General features: G+C 42.3%; 1 pseudogene; it reads left to right on the forward strand.

Moving 5' to 3' along the window:
* Positions 1-4,392: 4,392 nt before the first annotated feature.
* On the forward strand, positions 4,393-6,075 carry LOC131681917 (zinc carboxypeptidase-like; annotated as a pseudogene).
* The last annotated feature ends 1,782 nt before the right edge of the window (positions 6,076-7,857 follow it).

The raw sequence follows: 7,857 nt of genomic DNA on the forward strand, positions 1-7,857 counted from the left end.
GGCTTTCAAGGTGCAGATGCTGATGATGAGGAAAAAGTACGTGGAAATACGTGAAACCGGGAGTCGCACCAGCACAACGCAGGTATGCACAACCGTTTTTGGGCGGAGGCGGTAAAAACCACTTGCTACAGTCAGCTGCAGTGAATCGAACGCCGGGATTGGCATATAGAATGCTGAACACACGAACGGGAGCAATTCAAATTAGTCGCGATGTCCATTTTATAGAGCTCGTTGACGTATCGACGGACCAACTGGATTATCGCAAGCCGGAGGGAATGTAAAAGTCAAAAGACAACGAAGAAGTGGAGTGGTCTCTTGATAATATATTGTGGCGGTTGACTCAAATTCTGAAGCAGATTTCTACGGATGGGACAACGACGATGGTGGCTGGCCAGGAGGTTTTTGGTACGATAACGACTGGCTTCGCAAACTGTGGAATGATGATGACCTTGGAGATCCGATACCCGAGAATGAAGCACCTGGCCCACCTCCACATATTCGTCGTTTACAGATAGAAACGGCAGATATTCCGAGGAAGTGAATTCAGTGAAGCAAAATTTGGCTGAACTAATCTATCTATATAAAAGTCAATGTTTGTATGTATGTGATTTATAGACTCCCAAACAACCTAAACAATTGCCGGAAAAATTTATGCATAGTAGCCATTTGTTATGGAGCGTGTTTGTGTGCTATTGGTTTACCCACCAGATGGCGCTTCGGAACAAATTGCGCTTTTTCCTATGTCGTTGAAAGTCGCAGCAACGCACGATGGGTATTAGCTAGTATCATATAAAGAAGCTGCGTTCAGTCTACAATGCGGCGAGTGGAAATCGGCGATGGAAGAAGAAATGCAATCACATCGTGAGAACAGAATATGGGAACGCAGATGAGGATGGCCATCTCGTTCGGTTCAAAGCGCGGCTGGTCGCTCAAGGCTTCTACCAAAAATATAGGATAGATTACGATCTGGTTTCGCTCTCATAATAGAGCAGATTACATTCCGTACGATGCTGAGTGTGGCAAGTAGGGTTGTGGTACCGGTAATACCGGTACCGAAAATCCCGGGAATACCGACCCATTTTTGGTACCGTAATACCGGTACTGAACAAAAGCCAGTACCGGTATTTTCGGTACTATACAATTTTTTATGACAAGTATTTTAACTCTACAGGGGGATCTGTTTCAAAATATCGGTCTGCAAGATTATATTAAATTTTGCAGACCGGTCACGTTAAATTATATTAATTTTCCTTAGTGTGGGAATGAGGCGGGGCCATCATCATAATTCTTGAAGTTAAAGTTTTATTAGCGACATTCTGACTGGTTTCCATTATTCACTGGGTGGCGCGTAATAAGATTGGTCTAAGTCATGTCTGTATCTGGTTTGCTCTTAAACCTTTATCTATAAAAGAACGAACAGCGATTTAGTAGCTAACAGTTTTAGACTAGGTGAGCTGCTTCAAATGGGGCGATTTGTAAATATTGGCGATCGAAAAATTCAGCACATGGAAGCTAATCTACTAAAAAAACCACTACAAGCTGTGAAACTACGACAACTACGTGTAGCAATTGGCATCAAGCCGTTCAAGAATAAGGAGGAGTGTTGAGACTTCTGGTTCGACTTGCAACAACTGACAGAAATTCATTCAGGCAACACTGCTTACGTCAAATGATATATTAGGTTTTACATCAACCGACCTAATCCAAAATAAGCCGAATGAACTTCATTTTACAATACTCGGTGGTTTGTTTACTAGGGAGTTACGTGAGTTCGAATGTAACAGATGAGCACCCGTTGCACTCGCACTTACGCAACTAACAAAGTAAACAAACCACCGAGAATTGTCAAACATGAACATAATTCATTATGAGTTCATTCGTGTCGTCATCTTGTAGAACTCAATATTTGGACACAATAAAATTCATTCTTTAGATGCAATAGATCCGGACTCTTGTAAATATATGGTCTTTCGAGTGTTTGTTAGGGAGTTGTTCCAATTGTAAGTAGGGGTTTACCCACTACTCGGGTTCTTGTTTGCCCGGCGAACCCTTCTTTTCAGGGCGGCCTAGGTGCCTCTACAGAATTTCGGATTTTCGTAACACAACAAACAAAAAGGAAAAACAAATAAATTAAATTTTACCGTGTTTATTTTCTCTTAATACTCTCCACTACTGCTGCTGCTGTTAAGCTGCTACTGCTGGGCGGAAAGGTGGGCGGTCTCGTCCGACCGGCCGGGACAGCAACGGACGAGTTCTCCTTGTTTACGTTGGCTGCTCCATCAGCGGTCCTTAACAATTAGCTAGGGAGGTGAGCTTTGCTACTTTGTCGGAACCTCCCTAGCGACGGTGGTGACGAATCACCGGATTCTTTGCTTCCGCAAAGAGTCCCGGAAGAGACCGCAGTTTTCTTCCCAGGGGGAGCCGTTGTCCTCCCTGCTTCGCCCTTCTTGGCTATTAGCTGGGAAGGAGAGCAAGGCTCGTTCGGCTTATCCTTCCCAGCGAGGGCGGATTGGTGCGTCTGGATCCTTTACGGTTAGCCGGGGAAGCGAAAGCTCCTTGGTAATTAGCTTCCCCCGACGGCGATCCAGCACCACACTTTCTACTGTGCCCGAACCACGAGCCGGCACTTTTCGACAGGTATTTTATCTGTCGCACGCGCGCACTTCACCTCACTGGTTAAACGTGGCGGGAAACTGTCCCGAAAAAACTTGTTCACGGACGTCTGTTTATCTTCGTGGTTCGTCACTTTCTCCCCTTTTCCTTCCGTCACACAACCAACACCAAAAAAAACGCACATCCCGCATAACTGTCATCGCTATGGTACAGCATAGTCCGCACACTTTTTGCAGCGAGAGGAGAGCGGTTACCTGACTAAACCCTATGTTATTAATATACAAATATTTAACAAAAATTACTACACCTATCTGATCTAACAAAATCGTTCACAAACAAAAATATAAACAAAATTTAACGTAAAAAGCGAACGATCATATGGAACAGTGGTGAGCATAACTTTTCGTAAACAATACACTCTACGGAGTGTATACGTAAAAAAAGGTATATTTCCACCCAGTGCTAAATTGTTACCCTGACGGGTTACACAATTCACTTGACTCCCGTTTGGTTTGCTTTATAGTCATGCTACATTGTCCAGACAGATGGATCAGGTCTTGGGATATGGTGAAATGGTAGCGGGAGTGTTCATGTAAACGACATCGTCATAGCCAACGACACTTTCGAGGAGCATTTACGGAATATGGAGGAAGCTCGGATATTAAGTCCATAAATCTGGACAAATCCAAGTTTTGTGCTTCAGAACTACTCTACTTGGGTATCATTTTGTTCGGGTAAGGAGTTCGGCCCAATTTCGATAAGGTTGAAGCCATCAACAACTTTGAACGCGCAACATTCGTTCGGTCTCTTAGAATATATTCCGATTTCATCGTCGGTCCACCTAGCTATCAATAGAACCTACAGTACGGTGCGTACCAGCCCAGTGATTCCACCAGTGGTACCCGTAACACCACATATCAGCGTGCCAACCCCTCTATTAAGTCCGAGTCACGTGCTGTTGAAGCTTGTCGGATAAAACCATAAGTTAGAATTGAAGTTAGAAACTGAGTTTTGGAGATCAACAAACTAACTAGTGCTTATGTGTTGATTTATGTCAGAACAGAGAACAATGCAGTGGATCTAACTCCTAGACAGTGCTTCTCACAAGCTTTGCATTGTTCTGATATGTGTTGAAATGGCGCTTAGTTTCTGCAAACTGTTAGCTACGAAATCCAAGAGACTCCGGTAATTCAATACGGTGCGTTTCCGGAAGTGAGAAAGATGAAGATGTGTAGCATAGTTGCCGAAGTTGAAGAGGATTCGTTTTAGATGAAAAAAGTAAAATATTGTCGGACGACGCAACTATCTTTGCTCGATCTTCACTAGTCAGGCATGGTACGGCATGACTCAATCTTTAGTTGTTTGTTAAAAAGCGAAAATATACGACCGCTAATTGATGAAAAGTGTTGTTTTGGACATATCGGTGAATAACAAAAACTTTATACCATGATGCATCAATAAATTAAACGAACTCGACTTCCACAAATATGTGTCGAATGGAATCGATTCTGTTCATTGTGGATCAACCTTAACGTGACATTTTAGATGTTGACTTTCAAATCATGGTAGCGTAGAAGATACCTGAAATATACAGTAAACAAATAACGTACCAAATGAATGGAAAAATAAAATGAACGCAATTAAAAATATTTCGATTTATGTGAGCTCGTTTTTTCCATGCAATTTCCTCACGATAATAAAGTCACGAGTTTGCTCTAGCACGTTCGTTCAACCTCAAACATATACACTACCGGCTATAAATAACAGAACACTATTTGTCATGCATATCAGCTGATATTCCGTTCTATTTAAATAAAATTTAATAAACCAAATTTATATTGTCTGTGTTATCTATAATCCTACAAGTGGCTCTGCTTTGCATGATAAGCACTCCGTACATCAATTTCTTCTGAGAAGATACTTTTTGAAACGGTGGACAGCCGATAAGTTGATAACTTCGGGTTTCGATTTGATTGTTACATTAACTCTAACCAGTGCAGAGCAGGATGGCCGGTAGGAACGCAGTTATTTGCTTTATTGCCTTTTTGTTCGCATTAATTTTGGGCAGTTTATCAGCCACTGTTCCAGGACAGAATACTCGTGCTCGATACGACAACTACCGGCTGTACAGGGTGCAGCTGGAAACGGACCGACATGTACAAGTTTTACAGGATCTGGAAGCTAAAAGCGATAGTTGCACATTCTACGGACATGCCCGCCAACCGGGTCAACAGCTGACCATCATGGTTGCGGCCAGCAAGGTAGCGGATTTTGAAGATTTGTTGGACCGTTTTTTGATCAAAGGACAAGTGTTGGTAAGTTTCTAGAAATTATATCGACTATGAATTGACTTTAGTATGGAATAAATTTTTCAGGAATATAACATCCAAAGTAAAATTGACCGAGAAGCAAAGTTAGTTAAACCTGTGACGGCTAGCGCAGCTGAATTCGATTGGGACCACTACTTTCATCTTGAAACCATCTACGCTTGGATGGATGATCTTGCTGCGAAAAACTCCTTCATCACAATTTATAGCCTGGGTACCACCTACGAAGGCCTCCCCATTAAAGGAGTCAAACTATCTCGAAAACCGGGTAATAAGGCTATATTTGTGGAAGGTGGAATCCATGCTCGCGAATGGATCTCTCCAGCAACAGCCACTTTCATTTTTAACCAGCTGATTGTCTCGACCGATCCTCGAGTCATTAACCTTTCCGCCAATTATGATTGGTATTTCTTCCCGGTTGTCAACCCAGACGGGTATAAATTTACCTTTGAAGGTGACCGTCTCTGGCGAAAAAATCGAAAACCCTACGGACTGTGTCGTGGTGTAGACTTGAATCGAAACTTTGCCAGCAACTGGGGCGGGATCGGTTCTAGTGATGACCCATGCAGTTACGATTTCTCTGGCAGCTCGGAATTTTAAGAACCGGAAGCTTCGGCGTTAGCCGACTTTATTCGTAGGAACGCCGAAACGGAACGCATTCGGACTTACATCGCACTACACTCGTACTCACAACTGCTGATGTTTCCGTACGGTCATACCCCGGAAAAGGTAGCAAACTATGATCATTTGAGGTCTATCACCGAAAAAGCGATTACCGCACTGACGGCGGTACATGGTACTAGCTATCAAGGTGGGAGCAAATACGAAACCATATATCCGTCCAGTGGAGGAAGCATCGATTGGGCTTATCGTGAGGGTAAGATTCCGGTCTCGCTAACGTTCGAATTGCGTGGGCCGCCGGATTCGACTGATATGTTTATTCTGCCGGCGGAGCAGATCACTCCGGTAGGACAGGAAACACTGGCGGCTATCGTGGCGATTGTTGAGGAGGCCAATCGATTGGGATACTATGATTGATTGATGCGTTCTTCATTGGATGGAGTTTTTTTTATTTTGAATGTTTGTGTGTCGAACATGTCAGTTGCATTTTTTGCTGAATAAAGTTTGTGTAATATTTTTCCCAGCTGCATTTATTGCATTGAATAAAAAGTAGACTGTGGCTTAGAGGGTTGCGTGGTACCATTCGACGAGATCTATAAGTTTTGGAGAGGTGGTATTGCTGGATCATCAAGCTATCATGGGAGCTCCTGGAATGTAGGAGTAGAAGCCATTCAAACACGCCTTTTTTCCCCTGCAGGAGCCCTATCATCATTACTGGCTATAATCGCAAGTCAGTTCCATATCGACAGGAAATCTATTGTCTTGCTATTATGGGCAGATTAGGTGATGTGTGGCAATAAGACTAGAACCCCAGGAGGCTGTCGCACTTTTGCGATTGACTGAGCCAGTTCCTTAACTCAGTCATTCGCAGTTCACAAGCTACTAAAATTTCAGACAATGCATAAAAAGAACACAAATAAGTTCTTAGCAAACATTGAAATTTCTTAAACTTTAATGGAAATGTAAAGCTGTTTAGACTCACTGAGCTCGGATAATTACTGAAAACGGGAGGCTTTATCTTGCGCAGAGCAAAGCTAAAAATCGAATAGCCTAAGTTATCAGTAAAGCACAAACAATCAATTCCACCAACCGCTTTGTTGCTATCCCCGGGACTAACAGTATAGCATCGTTCCTCGACATTGCAATGATTGAGCAAGAGAAGATAAAAGTGCTGAGAAAACCCGACCTCGAAAGACTTTAAACAAAGTTATCAGTAGATAACGGACATTTGGGCCAAAACAAAACTTCCTTAAACACCTGTGTAAACTTTCAAATGGATATGTTAGAAAATAGTGCTTCATTATTGCCATCTGCGCAACTGTTTGCTACACGTTTGACAGCCGCAGCCCAACTTCATTGCATCGATCAGTGCGCCAACATTGGCTAAGCGTGCTTCAGACGTCTAATTTATTCGGAATTTTATGTCGTTTTTGCTTGAAGCGAAACTGAGTCAGTTTCTAACCCCAACAGCTGTTGAAATGTATGAACTGACAGCGGTTGGGGTTAGAACCTGACTCAGGTTCGGGGTCAAATAAAAACGCCATTAGCGTCGGGTATTTACACATGTTTCGAATCGGGCCTAAACGTCTGTTATCTGTGGCATAACGTTAAAACCAAGGTAACTGTTCTGATAAAGGTTAAATTTGTAATTTATTAATCGAACGAGAGCCTGGTGGATAAACCTTTTGTTAGGACAAGGAGAAATTTTATGGAAAGTTTTACATTAGAAAATTAATTGATTACAAACTAGAGAGTCGGTTAGTTAAATCGTTATTCTTAGTGCTGCTCTTAGCGTGTTTAGTGTGTTCTGCTGTCTTGTTGCCCACGAAAGCTGGTTCCAGCTTATGGCTCATGATAAATCATTGAACAAGCGTAAATTGTACTACAGTTCAAGTTAAAATATAAATGAATTTTAAACAATGATCCTCGCACATATCTAGTTCCGTAGTTATCAAGACATATTTTATGCGTACCTTTGCCTACCGTGCATCTCATCTCGGTCCAGCGCCCCATTTTTTGTTACTTGACCCCAAGAGGAGAATATAGGTATAACGACTTGTTATACCTCGTGTACTAGTCGTTGGCAATACTTGCAAAAAGGTTCCGTGATGATAGGGTCCTCTCCAGGTGATATCCTTTGCAATGGTGCGGTCACGCTAATCTGGATGTATTTTGAAGCTAGATTCTGATATAACTTTCTCTAGCTATCTCTTTTATTAATCACATACGACGAGAAAACCGATCGTTTCTAAATTTTAGATAATATTTAGCACAACACATTTTAACTTAATCACTG

Source organism: Topomyia yanbarensis, chromosome 1 (assembly GCF_030247195.1).
Source record: "Topomyia yanbarensis strain Yona2022 chromosome 1, ASM3024719v1, whole genome shotgun sequence".
Classification (NCBI taxonomy): domain Eukaryota; kingdom Metazoa; phylum Arthropoda; class Insecta; order Diptera; family Culicidae; genus Topomyia; species Topomyia yanbarensis.